Genomic DNA, 18,560 nt, shown 5'->3' on the forward strand with positions numbered 1-18,560 from the left:
ACACCTCTCAAAACTTTATTTTTATGCTCTCTTTATGTTTTCAAAATCAAAGCTCTAGCACAAATATAGCAATCGATGCTTTCCTCTATGGAGGACCATTCTTTTACTTTTATGTTGAGTCAGTTCACCTATTTCTCTCCACCTCAAGAAGCAAACACTTGTGTGAACTGTGCATTGATTCTTACATATTTGCATATTGCATTTGTTATATTGCTTTGCATTGACAATTATCCATGAGATATACATGTTATAAGTTGAAAGCAACCGCTGAAACTTCATCTTCCTTTGTGTTGCTTCAATACCTTTACTTTGAATTATTGCTTTATGAGTTAACTCTTATGCAAGACTTATTGATGCTTGTCTTGAAGTGCTATTCATGAAAAGTCTTTGCTTTATGATTCACTTGTTTACTCATGTCATACACATTGTTTTGATCGCTGCATTCACTACATATGCTTTACAAATAGTATGATCAAGATTATGATGGCATGTCACTCCGTAAATTATCCGTGTTATCGTTTTACCTCGCTCGGGACGAGCGTAACTAAGCTTGGGGATGCTGATACGTCTCCGACGTATCGATAATTTCTTATGTTCCATGCCACATTATTGATGTTATCTACATGTTATATGCACACTTTATGTCATATTCGTGCATTTTCCGGAACTAACCTATTAACAAGATGCCGAAGTGCCGGTTCTCGTTTTCTGCTGTTTTTGGTTTCGTAAATCCTAGTAACGAAATATTCTCTGAATCGGACGAAATCAACGCCTGAGTTCCTATTTTACCCGAAGCATCCAGAACACACGAGAACCGCCAGAGAAGGGGGGCAGGGCCACCACACCACACCCCGGCGCGGCCAAGGGGGGGCCCTAGGGTGTGGGCCCCCCAGAAGCCCTCCTGCGCCGCCTCTCCGCCTATATAAAGCCCCTGACCTAAAAACCTCGGGGCGTTCGACGAAAACCACAGAAACCTTCCGCAGCCGCCGCCATCGCGAAGCCAAGATCCGGGGGACATGAGTCTCCGTTCCGGCACCCTGCCGGAGCGGGGAAGTGCCCCCGGAAGGCTTCTCCATCGACACCGCTGCCATCTCCACCGCCATCTTCATCACCGCCGCTGCTCCCATGAGGAGGGAGTAGTTCTCCATCGAGGCTCGGGGCCGTACCGGTAGCTATGTGGTTCATCTCTCTCCTATGTGCTTCAATACAATAATCTCATGAGCTGCCTTACATGATTGAGATTCATATGATGATGCTTGTAATCTAGATGTCATTATGCTAGTCAAGTGAGTTTTACCTATGTGATCTCCGAAGACTCCTTGTCCCACGTGTGTAAAGGTGACAGTGTGGCACCGTGTGGGTCTCTTAGGCCATATTTCACAGAATACTTACTCAATGTTGAATGGCATAGTGAGGTGCTTATTTATATCTCTTTATGATTGCAACATGTTTTGTATCACAATTTATCTATGTGCTACTCTAGTGATTTGTTATTAAAGTAGTTTATTCCTCCCGCACGTGTGCAAAGGTGACAGATGTGTGCACCGTGTTAGTACTTGGTTTATGCTATGATCATGATCTCTTGTAGATTGCGAAGTTAACTATTGCTATGATAATATTGATGTGATCTATTCCTCCTACATATGCATGAAGGTGACAGTGTGCATGCTATGCTAGTACTTGGTTTAGTCTCTTGATCTATCTTACACTAAAGGTTACTAAAACATGAGCATTATTGTGGAGCTTGTTAACTCCGGCATTGAGGGTTCGTGTAATCCTACGCAATGTGTTCATCATCCAACAAAAGTGTAGAGTATGCATTTATCTATTCTGTTATGTGATCAATGTTGAGAGTGTCCACTAGTGAAAGTGTAATCCCTAGGCCTTGTTCCTAAATACTGCTATCGCTGCTTGTTTACTGTTTTACTGCGTTACTACTGCTACATTACTACTGCTTGTTTACTGTCCTGGGCAAAGCACTTTTCTGGTGTCGTTGCCGTTGCTACTACTTATTCATACCACCTGTATTTCACTATCTCTTCGCCGAACTAGTGCACCTATTAGGTGTGTTGGGGACACAAGAGACTTCTTGCTTTGTGGTTGCGGTGGTTGCATGAGAGGGATATCTTTGACCTCTTCCTCCCTGAGTTCGATAAACCTTGGGTATCCACTTAAGGGAAACTTGCTGCTGTTCTACAAACCTCTGCTCTTGGAGGCCCAACACTGTCTACAAGAATAGAAGCTCCCGTAGACATCAATGATCTAAAACCCTAATTGTATTATTAGTTTTTTGTGGTTTATGGGTATGATGGCAGATGCAATCTACACTAAGAAAACTGTAAAATCTCACCGAGCAACCTAAAATCTGATACCACTTGATAGGGCAAAGGTGGGCGATCTTTCAACGAGACGTGGATAAATCGATTTGTTGGTGGAGTTCGTGCTTGACGATCCGACTACACGTGCAAAGCTCGTGCGCCAATGCAATCGCTAGGACAATCTCCGGGAGTTACTGATCTTGCGGATGCACGATCAGCTTGACCAACGAGGGTCTTAATTCCTACCTAAAATCGAGAACAAGTAAGAACTAATGATGCAATCAGAATATTGCGGATATAGATGAAAGCTTTATTGAATAAGGTGGGATTACGAATAGTCGGTCTTGTTCTGGGCGTTGGCCTCAAAAGAAGTACACGAGAGTTGCAGCAATGGCTAACTTTTAATCTAATCAAAATCCGACTCTAATCGTGACGGCTATGGGGGTATTTAAAGGAGAAAAAGGTGGGGTTTCGGCCAGCAATGCATATGGTGGCCGAACCAAACCCTAGAAGGCCTTTCCCCCTCCAATACGGACTCTAAAAAGTGGCTGACTTAATTCATACGAAAATGACATGGGCCTGGCCCAAAACTAAAGGTGACGCAGCACCATATTATGCTATGGACGAAATTATGAAGAGTAATCTTGTATATTTCGTCCAAGTCTTCATGCATCATTATGGTGGCTTCAAAGTTCTGAAATCTCCACTTGGGGCGTCCTCTTCAATCCTCATATGTTTGCAGCCATCTCCTCCATGTGTGATCATGCTCCAATGATTGTCCTCCTCATCCATGCTAGGTCCATCATTCCTAAGAGTAACAAACACATATGATTTAGGCAGCATCATATTCTCATGTATGTGAGGAATAGTTCCAAGAAACGAAAGTACCCGATAGTTAAGTTGTTTGGCACAAGCTCGAGTGATTGGTCCTTATATTTATGTGGCTGTAGGTACATCGGTTGTATCAACATATGGGATGTCCTCATCGGGATGCTTGGGCAAATGGGTACGGAAATGGAAATGGAAACAACTATTATGAAGATGACTCAAATTTTATTCCCAATACTGTGGAAGAAAAGAAGTCATTCTATGAGGCTTTGATGAAAGCGGCTAAACTTAGACTTTATCCTAGATGTTCCTCGTTCACGAGATTCTCCTTCGTGGTTACAATTCTTCAATGGAAGTAAAAACATTTGATCACCAATTCTGCATTTACTAACATCCTTCAGATCTTGTGTGAAGCATTTCCACCTACTAATACACTCCCAAGAACATAATGTGGAGCGAAGGCTGTTATCGATAAATTAGGGCTTGGATACATTTCAATACATGTGTGCATCAAAAATTGCATTCTCTTCAGAAAGGAATATGCCGACTTTGATAATTACCCGAAGTGTGGCAAGTCAAGATGGAAAAATGTAGAAGGAAAGAAGACTCCGCAGAAAGTGTTGAGGCATTTCCATTGATAACTAGGCTGTAGAGGATTTTTTTCTATGAAAAAATCATCAAATGAAGCATGGTGGCACAAGTTATATAGAAATCCTAAGGAAGGAGAAGATTTGAGTGAAATGCGCCATCCAGTTGACGGCGAGGCTTGGGAAGACTTTGAAAAAAATTGGCCAGACTTTTCTGCAGATGCCAGGAACATTAGACTTGGCCTTGCTACTGATGGGTTCAATCCCTATAACAACATGAGCAAAAGCTACAACATGTAGCCTGTCTTTGTTATTCCATACAACTTTGCACCTTGGGGTTGTATGGAGCAGTCAAATTTCATGATGTCCTTGCTGATTCCAGGCCCTGAATCACCTGGGAAGGACTTTAATGTCTTTCTAGAGCCTCTTATGGAAGAATTACAGTTACTTTGTAAAGGTGTGGATACCGCTGATGCTCTATCAGAAGCTGAGGATAAAATGTTTTCTCTTAAAGCAGCAATTCTTTGGTGTATTCACGACTACCCAGCTCTGTGCACTCTTTCAGGACGTACTACAAAAGGCTATGCTGCTTGTATTCACTATGACAACTATCCTCTTACAAGACCACTAAAAGGAAAAATTGGGTATTGTGGGCACTTTTTCGTTTCCTTCCAAAGAAACATCGTATGCGCAAAGGCAATATGTATCTAAAGGCTCATAAGAATCATCAGAAGCCAAGTCATTTCACTGCAGTTGAGCTGAAAGAATTGTTGGAGAGGGTTAGACAGCTTTCGCCCGAGGAATTACAAGTGGCAGCCATGAAAAAGAAGGCACAAGCAGCCATGAAAAGGAAGAAAAGTGCAGACATGAACAAGAAGCAGAAGTCAGCCAGCCAGCAAGATAAAAATAAACAAGCAGACAACAGTAAAAGGAAGCGATCCTGCCACTCCGAGCCCCAGGGCAACCCACCAAAAACAAAGAAAAGTGATCCCAAACATGCGCCAATTTGGGACCGGAGGATGAGTTTGTGGGACTTGGAGTACTGGCCCACCATGAAAATGAGACAAAATTTTGATGTCATGCACATTGAGAAAAATATTTGTGACAATCTTCTTGGAACAATTCTCAAAATGGATTAGAAAAATAAGGACAACCTTAATGCTAGGTTCGACATCGCGAAGAATAAGTTGAATATTCTAAAACATCTACAATTGATGAAGGAGGACTCGCATGACTAATATGAGTGGCCAGAGGCTCCATATGCACTTTCTCGAGAACTTGCGCGTGCATTCTGCAAATTCCTACATGAGTTGAGGTTTCCAGATGGATATGCTTCGAACTTTGCAAAATCTGTAAGTCATGATGGGACGAAAGTACAAAGCCTAAAAACACATTATTGTCACATTCTTTTGCAAACCATCTTAGCTGCTGGATTGAGAGGACAAGTAAGTCTCTACTATATTAAATGTCTAGAGGTGGTGTCCCATGGTACGTCTTTTCCCACTCCGCACGAAAAAAATTGGGCCCTCCGAACCGCGCCACGTTAAAATAAACCCGGTAAAAACCTGCCGACGAACAACCTCCATGCCACTACGCACACACGATCCTGATTGGAAAAAGAAACACGAACTCCTCCGTTCTCCTCGCATCCTCTCTCTACCCGCCGCCTCTGCTTCCTCTTTGTCACGACCCGGAGGTGGACGATCGGGAATCTATGGTGATTTAGATCCGGAATAGAGGAAGATGGGAAAAGCAAGCAGGAGGTGGGCGAACAGAGAGAAGATGAGAGACAGCGATACGCTTCTATTTCTTTCGATGCCTTTGTCCAGGAACATAGGGTTTATAAAGGAACCCCGAGCCACACGCACACTGGCCCACTCTTGCCTACACTTGACACAGCTTATCAAGGTTCAGTTACCGCAGATACAGGTGTGACAATTGCCGCTCCTTGAGACGAAGCTCCATCCCAGATTGGTGCTGTCGGGTAACGTCGGCGTAGCACATCATAATCTTCCCAGGTTGCCTCCTCCGGCGTCTTAGAAGACCACCGAATCTTTAGCTGTACCACCTGACCCTGCCCCTGTTTGCGCAAACGTCGCTCCAGAATTTGTGCGGGCTGTAAATCTGATGTCGATAAATCTGGCGGTCCCGGCAAATCCATGAACACTGGGGTGTAGTTTGGTGTGAAGGGCTTCAGCTGTGACACGTGAAATACAGGATGGATACGAGCCTCCTCTGGCAGGGTCAACTTGTAAGCTAACTCACCAACTCGCTGCTCAATCGTAAATGGGCCAAAGAACTTATATGCCAGCTTCCGACAAGGTCGATTTGCCACTGTAGTCTGAGCATAAGGTTGTAACTTGAGCAAAACCTGTTCTCCCACAGCAAAGGAACGTTCTGTCCGATTCTTGTCCGCGTATTTCTTGAAGCGAAGCTGGGCTCGAAGCATTTGAGCATGCATCCGATCAGTATGCTCGACCCAGTTCATGTCTTGTGTGCCTGTCGACTGTGCCCCCCAATTCAACATTGCCCCCAGGTTTGGTTCACGTCCATACAGAGCTTTGAAAGGAGAGCAGTTCAAGGCAGTGTGATGGCTAGAATTATACCAGAACTCGGCAGCTGGCAACCAACGTCGCCATTGTCACGGAGCATCATGCACGGCAGTGCGCAAATACATCTCTAGGCACTGGTTTTCCCGCTCTGTTTGGCCATCCGTCTGTGGGTGGTAAGCTGTAGAATATAGCAATTTGGTTCCAGCTGTTGATAACATGTCACGCCACACCGAGCTGGTGAAAATTTTATCTCGATCCGAGACAATCGTCAGTGGTACCCCATGCAGTTTGATGACATTGTCCCACAAGGCCTGAGCGACCTGAGCTGCAGTAAAGGGGTGTTTCAGAGGCACGAAGTGTGCGAACTTGGTTAGCCGATCAACCACCACCATAATCACCTCAAAACCCTCAGACTTCGGTAGCCCCTCAATGAAATCCATCGAAATATCATGCCATGGCAACAATGGCACTGGTAAAGGTTGTAATTTCCCTGCTGGCTTGACATGCTCATGTTTGGCATATTGGCAAACTTCACACTGTCGCACAAACTCTTCCACTGCTGTTTTCTGTCCAGTCCAGGCAAACAGTTTCTTCACCCTTTGGTAAGTAGCGGCAATTCCAGAGTGACCACCAACCGCGCTTTGATGCAACGCGCTAATCAATTTAGTTTGCAATGCTGTGTTGGATCCGATCCAAATACGATTATGCAAACGAATAATGCCACGACTGAGCGAAAAACCTTCCTCACTCGGTGAACAGACAGCTAACTGTGCCAGAAGAGTCTGAGCATGATCATCAGTTTCATAAGAATTTGTTATCTCGACTAGCCATTTTGGGCGACGGACCGAGAGGGCATTCGCCAATAACAAGTGGCCCACTCGTGACAAAGCGTCCGACGCTCCATTCTCCACTCCCCTCTTATACTCGAAACCGAACCGAAGTCCCACCAGTTTGGACATCGCCTTGCGCCTGCAGTGTCACGTGTCGAGCTGCTGATCACCCAAATTACACAAGCTTTTGTGGTCAGTTAAGATCACAAATGGACCTCGCTGTAAGTACGCTCGCCACTTGTCCACCGCCATCATGACGGCTAAGAACTCTTTCTCGTAAGTGGACAGTTGTTGATTGCGCACTCCCAAAGCTTTACTCAAAAATGCCACTGGATGACCCTCCTGTACTAACACAACACCAATACTTGTATCACATGCATCAGTTTCGATCGTAAATGGTCGATCGAAATTTGGCAATGCCAACATAGGTGTGTTGACCATAGCCCTCTTGAGCTCCTCAAATGCCTCTTGCGCTTGATCATTCCACTTAAACCCTTTCTTTGTCAGTAACTGCGTCAAAGGCTTGGCAATGATGCCGTATCTCGACACAAACTTCCGGTAGTACCCTGTGAGCCCCAAAAAGCCACGAAGCTCTGTTGCATTTGATGGAACTGGCCAAGAGTGCATGACCTTAGTTTTTTCACTGTCAGTAGCCACCCCATCTTTGGAAATAATGTGTCCCAAGTACTCATGCTAGATTGGGCAAAAGAGCATTTGGATTCTTTAGCATACAATTGGTTCTCCCGTAATAGTGTCAACACTTGCCGCAGGTGTTCCTGATGTTCTTGCAGAGTAGCACTGTAGACCAAAATATCATCCAAGAAGACTATAACAAATTTTCTTGTGAACTCAGCAAAGATGGTATTCATCAGACATTGAAAGGTAGCTGGTGCGTTGGTTAGGCCAAACGGCATGACCCTGAACTGAAAATGCCCTTGATGGGTTTTAAACGCTGTTTTCTCCTCATCTGATTCGCGCATACGTATCTGATGGTACCCAGCACGCAAATCCAGTTTGGAGAAAAATGCAGCTCCTGCCAGTTCATCCAAGAGCTCGTCCACAATGGGTAGAGGAAATTTGTTCTTCACTGTGATCAGATTCAGACGCCTGTAATCAATACAGAAACGCCAAGTGCCATCCTTCTTCTTTACCAGGAGTACCGGGGCGGCATAAGGGCTCATGCTGTGAGTAAGGACACCCGATCGGAGCATGTCCTTGACTTGTCGTTCGATCTCATCCTTTTGGAGGGGCGAGTATCGGTAGGGCTTGATATTTGGTGGTTGTGCGCCCTCCTATAGCGAGATGGCATGATCATACTGTCTGTGTGGAGGCAATCCTTTTGATTCCGAGAAAACATCGTCAGAATTCTGTCAAAATGTTGCTCACACTCTGCGGCCATGTAGAGGTAGTGGTCCGACCATCAAAAGAGTCCAACACTGCGACAGCCAGAATATCATTGGTGGCCTGTAACTGCAAAATCGCTGCCAAATCGACTTGCTCCACTGTTGGTTGTTCATTGTGCCTAATGCCTTGAAGTGTCACTGATTTGCCCTGGTACTGAAATGATATGGAATTCCTCTTCCAATCACAGGTCATAGGGCTGAACAAATCCAACCAATCCTTGCCCAACAACCCATCATATGCTCCCAGTTCCAACACACGCAAATCTGTGGCGAAGCCGGAGCCACGACACTCGCCAAGCTAAGTCCGGAACTAACTGGTCACAGCCGACAAACGGCCCATTTGCTAGCTTCACTGGTACTGCTGGAATGGTTACTGTGGTTGCCCCAATACTGTCAGCGAAGTTCTTGTTGATAAAGCTGTGTGAGCTGCCCGAATCCAACAACAAGAGCATCACTTGATTGCCCACTGTGACTGGCAAGCGAAGCGCAGCTGGTGCATCCTGCCCGGACAGAGCATGAGCAGAAATCATACAACATGTTGCTTGGTCGACCGGCTCATCCAATAGCTCCAAAGCATGAACTGTATCGTCGGATAGTAATTCCCCATATTCTCCTATCTGAATTGTGAGCAGCTGAGCAGGTTGTTTGCACTGGTGTTCTCGAGAGTACTTGTCGCCACACTTGAAGCACAAATTATTCGCACGCCGATAATCCCGCAGCTGCCGCTCACGGCCGAAATCATCAGCATTGACACGAGGCGCTGTTGGTACTCTTGGAACAAATGGAGCTGGTGGAGGACGACCTGATGGTGCTGGTCGTTGTCGTGGACGCGAGGCATCCAACTCTTCCTCCTGTATCCTCGCCAACACAGTGGCACGAGTAATGCTCGTAGGAGTCTGAGCACGAACAAATGCTCGAATCTCGGCCTTCAAACCCAGCACAAATTGTGTGACGAAGAACTTGATACTCAACGATGGATCGAGAGCCAGGAGATGATACATGTACTTCTCGAACTGTAATCTGTACTCCACCACGGTGCCCAACTGACACAACTGAAGTAGCTGGTGCATCTGTGTTTCAAATTCCTCCGGCCCAAATTCCTCTTGCAGAGCCCTGCCAAATGCTTCCCAACTGACGAGGCGACGACCTTGCCTGACCGCCTGCCACCAGAGTGCCGCGCGGCCATCCAAGTACAGCGTTGTTGTAGTCACCCAGTTGTGCGCCGGTGTCCTGTATAGCTCGAAGTACGAGGAACAGCGATCGAGCCATAAGTTCGGTAACTCACCATCGAATCGTTGGAAGTCGTGCTTAGGCGGCTTGACGAAGGAGTCACGGTCCTCGAACTGGGCGGTTGCGCGCCCTTGTCGAACAGGTGGTGGGTGTGGCTGGACGTCTGGTGCCGTAGGAATCAGCGGTGCGCCGTCATTGGCAAGGCGTGGATAGCCGGGCACCCCCATCCCCGACGCCACAAACGCCGCTGCCGCCGCGCGGGACTCTCCCACAGGCGCGCGCGCCGCCGTCGTCGACGTGATGGTGGCCGCAGCTTGCCGCACCTCGTCCACGTCAGCCTGGGTGAGGTCGAGCTGCTTGCGGCAAACCTGGAGATCCTGCGCGACCTGCGCGTTGAACGCGCTCTGCTCCTCATGGCACTTGTTGCTGACCTCCGCACCATCATCCAGACGCCGCATGATTTGCTCCAGCATCGCCTTCATCTCCGCTCCACTTGCTTCCAAGCCCATCAGGACCTGCTGCGCCTGCGCCGCGTTGCTCTTCGCCGGCGCCGTTGCGACTCACTCCAAGCGGATCAACCGAGCGCAGGATTTTGTGGGATTCACCGAGGTGATTCCCATCTTTTGCCCGGATTTACGAATCAACGCCGAGAGGATACGAGCGCCACGAGCCGGAAAAAAAATTCGCAGGAATTTCTAGCTCTGGATACCAGATTGTCACGACCCGGAGGTGGACGATCGGGAATCTATGGTGATTTAGATCCGGAATAGAGGAAGATGGGAAAAGCAAGCAGGAGGTGGGCGAACAGAGAGAAGATGAGAGACAGCGATACGCTTCTATTTCTTTCGATGCCTTTGTCCGGGAATATACAGGGGTTTATAAAGGAACCCCGAGCCACACGCACACTGGCCCACTCCTGCCTACACTTGACACAGCTTATCAAGGTTCAGTTACCGCAGATACAGGTGTGACACTCTTCCCTGCATCGTCCATGACAGGCAGGATGCGGTGGATATGGACAAAGCCAAGCTTCCCCTGTTCTGTGGCGGAAGGTAGGTGGTGGAGCTGTAGGCCAAGGAATTTGGCGATGGTGGGGTATTGGATTCGCCCAAATCAAGCCGACCATGGGTGGGGAGGCGGCGGGAGGCGCCCGGTCACGGTAATCAGGGCGGGTCGACGAGGTTTGCTACGAATTCGCTTGGCGGCAGAGTTCACCACGGGACTCCTCCCGCCTCTTCGTCCGCAGAAGGGAGCACCTCCACGAATGCTGACTGCTGAGACCCCGGCGAGGTGAGGCCCGCTCGGCTGCTCCAATCCCCCTCCCTTCTCTCTCATTCTCTTTCTCATGATGAGGTGCGTGCAGGCGCCCATGGCGAGATATGGCCCTGATCCAGCCAGCTGAAAAAATAGTTGAATGATCTATTTTGCAACCCAAGCTTATGGATTTCATATAAAAATGTTTATATATTTTAGAACGAGCCTTCATGTATTTCAGGATTTTGCTTTGTAGGATCATAGACTCGGAACACAAAAGTGATGATGAAGGTAAAATGGTACATATGTTATGCTTGAATACCAAACGAGATTCACACGTGAATACTAACTCTTTGTTTTTCTTGCCGTGATTGTTACTTGGCTGGTACCTGATGCTGATGTTGTTTTCCTTGCACTATGCATGATATCCTCACATGGTGGTCAGCTAATGTCGCACGGGCATTGAATACTAGCCGCACTTGGATTCCTTGTCCGCCGTCCCATGGTGGTCAGCGCCTGCAATGGAAACTGCCGCCATGCACGATCCAATCGGTCAAACGGCAACCGCCGTTCAGAGGATCATGGAGCTTCCTTCAACCGGTACAAAAAGGTATAGCATTCCTGATGCCTCAAGTCCTTCAATCTCATCTCCATGCTGCTACCGTGCACATTGCTGCCGCTTTCCTTCATGTGGTCCTGCCACTGATGGAGTAACCACCCTGAGGCCTCGTAATGTGGAAGAAGCTGACCGGTGCCATCACCCAAGCTGTCGAGCGCGAGTTCCATATCGAGCAAGGTGAGTTCTCGAGGCATAACTGTTAACTCCTTCTATCAAGCAATATTTCTCCTTTAGATGATTTCCCTTGGAAATTTCCTGATGTTTGAGTTGTTTCTAATAGGATTCAGAGATCAAGGCAATTGTTCTTGGGTGCTTAGCAAGTCCTATATCAAAAAATATGTGTCTTTATTACCTTCTACCTTACTATTGAACATGAAAAGTTCCCTGAGAAAACCTTGGAATTTCTTGCACAGTTTTTAGAGGCTCTGCTAGGTGCTACAGATATAATTTGTTAGTTAGATATTGGGTTAGCCTTACCATGAGGTGTTTGGGCTACGTCATCTGATGTAGGATGTAGTGATTTTGTTGCATTACTAATAGCACCTTCTTAAATAGGAATGGATGGATCTGAGCATGGGCATATTTTGTACATGCACTTAACATGCAAGTATTTTAGAGGATCAGATGATGCGCTTCTGTTTGTGTGGACTGATAGACTTGTGTAATTTTTGAAGTGGAACTGAAATTTGAGAGTTTTCCGAAACTCCTTGTTAAAAATGTACAATTAGGTTGTGTACTATCGACCTTCTGTTTGTTTTTTTCTGCAGTTCTTTGTTTTGTAGATTATAGGCTCACGAGCTGTGATTAAGACGACATCCCACAATTCCCTAGGAGAAAGATTGAATCATACTTGAAGAGAAAGATAAAGCAACTCCAGGTACTTAATCCAATGTTCAAAATGTCTCACTATTCTTTGGTGATTTTCTCTAGAGTGCACTGCATTTGAGACAAAGTTTTGGTACTTGGATACATTTGATACGTGGTAAAACTAATGACAAAATTCGTGTTTGATTTTGTTGTATGGACTTTTGTTCGAAGCATTTCCATTTTAGCATGGGGTTGTTTTGAGTGTCATTCTTGAGCCTCGAACATGTGCTTTTCCTATTTTGACACATCCGGCCGAGTACTAGGGATGGACTTAGCACAGTGAGGTACGTGTGAGGGAAATGGTATGAATTTGTTGGAACTGTCTACTACATATGGATTCTTGTGAGATACATCTGGTTCATTTGAATGATAATTTAGTGAAAGTTGTATGAGGGACGGGAGCTGGTACTGACCTCAAAAGTGAGATGCACTGTGGCAATGGATAAGGAGGAACTAATGGTTTTCCAAAATGTTAAAATCTTCTCTCAGGTACTATACTTGGTCTAACTGCATCTCACCCTCCTAATAATGATATGTTACATAAATCTACTGTTTTAGACTTATTTTCTCAGATTTATGGCTAATTGTTTTATTTTTATGAAGTAATGCAGCTATACCATTATGCATACCATTTTTATTCTATCAGTTACATGATATACATCTTTGTGTGCATATAAGCAGGAAAAGGTTCCGAAATTGTAGCGAATCCAATTAGAAATCAGTAAGGACAAATAGTTGATGCTTCAGAAAGGTAGTACAACTTCTTATAGTTGTCTATTATATTACTTCAGTTTTTATTTACTAATTGTTGTCTGATACTTATTTCCTAATGATTTGTAATTGCTTCCTCTGAAAACTGCTATTGTTCATCTTAATATGGCTTGAATTGTACATTATCAAAAATATGGCTGTTCTAAGTTCTAACTAATAACTTAGAAATACCTAAACATGTCAATACCGACGAAAGAAAAAATTATACAAATACATGCGAGCAGTTAATTACTATGTTTATTCAACTTATGAAATATATTAATGTATATTACTCATAATGAATTGTGCTTCAGACCTACTAATCTCTTCACTTGAAATAACATTTCAGAAATGTTGTTGCTGAAATTAAATTTCCCCATCGTCAAATGGTAATTTGTTCAATTAAATTTGTCTTTTAGTATAAAATTCAAGAATTTTCTTTTTGTGTGGCTCCAGGAGAAAATCATATGATTATGGATAATGAAGGCACACATGATCATGCTGTATTGTGTTTGTCTGTCTAGCGTATTTTCACGTTTTCCCAGTATGAGTTTTTTCTATCTTTGCCCTTGAGATTGCAACTTTTCTTTCATAGCCAGAATGATATGCATGTTTTCAGGTTGATCTGTTACCGTAAGCTGTGTTGCGTGTTGTTTTGAATCCGAGTCATTGTTATCTACGACAGCTAAAACTGACGAGGTAAGCCTCATCTAATCCAACGGTGCTTGCCCGCATGGTTCTAAAACTTTACTGTGTTTTGCACTGTACGTACCGAGCCACAGCTCATTGATACTCTGTCACTGCTGGTTGTATTTTGGTCACGGTGGTCGATTATTTGGTCGGTTCGATCAGGTGCGTGTGGGGTTCATTAGTGACGAGGAGGAGCATGACGCCATTGTGGGAGCATAGCACGATATCGGCATCCAGAGGATATACTCCCTATGGTCCTACCTCAGCGGTCTCTTCCTCAAGGTGCTTGATGCTTTCTGTATTTTCCCTCTGATCGGCCGGCTTGTTTAGTTCGGTTATATATAGAGTATGGCTTGACGAATTTTGGAGGAGTTTACAAAGTTTTACTAAGACCAACATATGCCATGGTACTCCGGCTTACTCACACCTTTTCACCTTTTCTTGCTATCTTCAGCAGGCAACTCGGATTCTGGACAAGCCTGATTTCGCACCGAGAGCCTAGGTGAAAAGGCTTGTTACTTTGTGTGATAAAGCTGCGTCCAAGCCAATTGAAGTTATTAGAGAGGTTGTGGAGAGTCAGTTGTGCAAGAGCTTTGGTGAGTTATTTGATTTCTTTGAAGTTGAATCTGTTGGGTCTGCTTCTATTGCGCAGGTTCACATTTATTTACTTCTCTTGACTGTAAGGTCTTGTGAATTGTAATATTGCTGCTCTAAATGATTCCCTTCAGTTTTAGGCCTATTATGCATACACCTGTTTGTTGTGGCTTTTTTTAGCTTTTTGACTTTGGCAAAAGCCAAAAAAAAAACACCTAAATAGGTGCTTTTTTGACTTTTGACTTTTGGGTTTTGGAAGCCAAAAGAATAGGATTTTTTTTGGCTTCCAAAATCCAAAAGCCAAAAAGCACCTATTTAGGTGCTTTTTGGCTTTGCCAAAGCCAAAAGCCAAAAAGCCACAACAAACACCCCTTGTTGGGAAACTAATGGGATGGCCTCACAAATATGCTCTTTAGTAGGCACTGCATAGTCATTTTCACGTTCATCACAACATATCACATCCTCGGTGTTGCTACGATGGAAAAACGCATGCCTTAAACGGGTTTCGTAAGATTTTGATCTGACAGTGAAACTTCCAGATATATGATGTATGCCAATAATGCCATAACAAGGTGTCTCATGCTTTAGAAGATCTCCACAAGTTTGGAACCTTACTGATCTTTGCACATCATGTATTTAGCGTAGCATTTGTGTCTTGAGGTTTGGTTGTTTATTTGTTTCCTCTAAGAATGTAGTGTTCCAGTTCAGAATACTGAATTTTACATGCCCTGTGTTTAGCACTTCACAAAACGGTTAATATTTTAAAGAACCTCAAGTTTCAGAAATATGGTACGAAAGTTCACGGGTGATTAGTAATGATAAAATAACAAAGATTTTTGCTGCAGTAATGCTGGCAGTTTCAGTTGTACAAAGATTTATGCTGCAGAGAAGCTATTTCTACTTGCTAGATCTTGATTCACTCCCAGGACTATACCTTCTAACATGATCTTGCCTTAAAATGCCTCATAGAGATGTATAATTTCGTAACTCCTTGCCATGTATTTTTTATATTATGTAGGGAAAACTTAATTGGATTTCTGTAAATGGTGGTATATGACTATGTTTATGTTGAACATCTGCTACATTATGTGGAGAGGTGACAATAAAGTTTCTTAATTGAGATGTCTACGAATGGTTGCTATTAGGATTGCATGCTCGATGCTGGAGCTAGGTGGGGTGCCATTCCCTTTGGTGCTCTTGGCCTATGACGACACTGCGTACGGCCGGTGTGGTCTATGTGTTTTGCGCGCTGAGCATGGCCATCGATGAGTCGGCGCCCCTGGGAACTTAGAATTATTTGTAATCATGTCCTAATTGTAGGAAACTTGCATCTTACTACTAAATGTTCGTACTAAATACTACAGATGTGTCACTCTGACTTGTACTGCTGTCTTTTGCAAAAGGGGAGAGATGATATGGATTCAAAGACACAATGCTTCTTCTCATGTTATGAGAATGTTCTTTTAAATGAATACGTTTGTATTATTGTAGATGCCAATGTGTAAAGGCACTGTCTCTCCTGAATTCTTATAAACAAAGGTCTGTGTCTAATTAACTTAGAACTGTGGGAGATGCCTCTAATGTTCTAGATTATGTAGCCTGGAATTCATCGGAGTCATTGCTTGTTAGGTTGTGTATGTGTGTGTGTGAGACTGTAAATAGGATGGTTCCAGTTTCCCACCCAATACCCCAGACCACTGCTGCTGATAGTAAACTATCTATTGGCAAATTTTCCCTAAATAAACTTCCTAGGAAAAAAAATTGATGCTCCAGTAGTAGGCTTTAATAATGATACATTGGATTTATTAGTAGAGTATGGAAGGGTGTATGAGCTACATAAGTTAGAAAGGGTGCAGGGAAAATGGTGCATTTTGTGTGAGGTGATTTAGCAGAAGAGTGTCTGGTAGGCTACAATCAATTTTCCTTGATGTATTGGATTATGGTGCCGAAACTAAGAACTTGTGCTATTATTTTGAAAGAGAAATATTTTTCAGTACTACGAATGATGTTTTCCAAGCGATGTTTAGCTAATGCTAAAATTCTGACTATTTATTAGGCTACCGGTTGGTTATTACTGAATTACAACTTTACATGTAGTCCATGAGCAGACATGTTATTAGATTACAGTGATCCTCTATGTGATTTGCATCAGGATATTATTGCAGTAAACAATGTGCATTATGATAAGCAAGTAAGAAACCTACTCAGTATGCTTTATCGATGTGCGTAGATATGGACGAAAATGTGGTGCACTAGGCCACCAGCATTTCCATTTGTATTCTTGGCAGGTACGTCGAGCTGACATGATGTTGAACTTGCCATCGCCACATATAGTATTTTGGTAAGAGTTTTTGTGAGTCGTTACTTTAAAAAGCCTAAACAAAATAACATGCAGGTGGGAAGTACTGCATTCGTGTAAATAGAATAAATATGTATCTACCATTGGTAACATGTTGGTTCATGTGTTCCCCTTTTACTGTAGTTAGATTGACAACACAGCCAACAATAACATGTTTAGGGGATTTTTGAGTCATTTGTGCATGTAGGCATGTATATGAAGTTATAATTGTAAGATTGCCATGTAAAACTATCCATATTGAGTTTTCTTTGAAAGGATCCATTTCTTCAAGATTATATGTGTTAGTCTACCTAACTGTAATCTAATTTGGCCATGCACACATTGTTTGGATGGTTGCATCACAAAGCAAATTCAAGTCATTTTATTTTGCCTGTTTCATCACTTCGAACCACGAGGATCCATGGACACAGAAGAACTGAAGTCAATATTCGTTGACCTGCATCATCATTTAAATTTTCTCCTACCGTTTTGGCTCTGCCTAACTCCACCACATAGAGAATTTGTGGCATCATGCTTCTGTAATCCATTTAGAAGTACCTTTTGCCCTACATCTATAGGCTCAGTATTTTGGACGCCACTGGCCTATGAACAAGTAGAATAGGACACAAGTTTGATCAGGATGGGTTCTTCCTTTTGTGGATATGACAAGGTTACCTGAGGTAACTTCATAAGTAAGTCCCAGGTACGACTTTTTTTTGTATACAATGGTGTATAGCTCAATGCTTCTTCAGTTGATTAGTCATCTCAATAGAAAGCTAGGCAAGTGGATATTTGTACCTGAATATTCACACATTATATCATGATACCTTTATTTATTGGGCCCCAATTGCAGTTCTTAGTTTAAGTGATACATGTATTCATTTGGTGGAGAACTTTTGATCCGATATATAGGTTGGATCGATTGTGTATATTGTAAAAATGTCAATTACCGGTGCATGAAATTAACTAAATGTTATGCCCTGACTGAAGTGCTTTTCTCATCATTTTTTTTTTCGAAATTGGGGAAATATCACCCCAGCTTGGATTGCATCTAAGGGATGCACACGACTTTTTTTATTAGATTATTCATAACACCTTACAAAAACAATACAAAAGATCAAACTCGAAGCCACCTCGCTAAACCGACAGAGGAATGAAGGGGGTGACAATTCATCAACTCACATCATCCAAAAAACTAAATGCCTTCCCAGGCTTCCCAATAGCAGATGAGAAGCACATTCAGTCAAGCAGACTCTCAGTGTACGCCAACGCACACGCCATAGAAGTTGCTACCGCCGTCTTCCTCGACTCCATCTTTAAGAGAGATCATCGCATTGACCATGCTAGGCCTGCCATCGATGCTGCCACGGCACTAGACGACTCCACCATCCTGCGTGCATCCATCACACTGCATCCGTCTCCGAGACAGCACTGCACCATGCCGCAGCGACTCGACGACACCGACACAGTAAAAGCACATTGTTCCACCTCAGCACCACCGCCATCCGTTGTCTGCTCCAAAAACAATGCCCCCAACAGGGAGAAATTAGGTCTACTGGTTTTTCATCAATTAGTGAGGGTATTAGGGAATGTGCAAGTTTATATCTAAGAGGTGGTATTTAGACAAAAATAATGGGTGGTGCATTATGTTGTTTAGCACAGAGTACCTCGGTTAGCTTAGTAAATGTATCAAGTTCTCT

The 18,560-nt window shown here is 44.0% G+C and overlaps 1 long non-coding RNA gene and 1 pseudogene across 1 annotated transcript; one reads left to right on the forward strand and one right to left on the reverse strand.

Moving 5' to 3' along the window:
- Positions 1-5,636: 5,636 nt before the first annotated feature.
- LOC124695928 lies at positions 5,637-10,257 on the reverse strand (annotated as a pseudogene).
- Positions 10,258-13,902: 3,645 nt separating this feature from the next.
- On the forward strand, positions 13,903-14,684 carry LOC124699575. Its single transcript, XR_007001441.1, has 3 exons — positions 13,903-13,937; positions 14,091-14,210; positions 14,383-14,684. It is a non-coding gene; the product is annotated as an uncharacterized LOC124699575 (long non-coding RNA).
- The last annotated feature ends 3,876 nt before the right edge of the window (positions 14,685-18,560 follow it).

The sequence above is a fragment of the Lolium rigidum genome, chromosome 3 (genome assembly GCF_022539505.1).
Source record: "Lolium rigidum isolate FL_2022 chromosome 3, APGP_CSIRO_Lrig_0.1, whole genome shotgun sequence".
Taxonomy (NCBI): Eukaryota; Viridiplantae; Streptophyta; class Magnoliopsida; order Poales; family Poaceae; genus Lolium; species Lolium rigidum.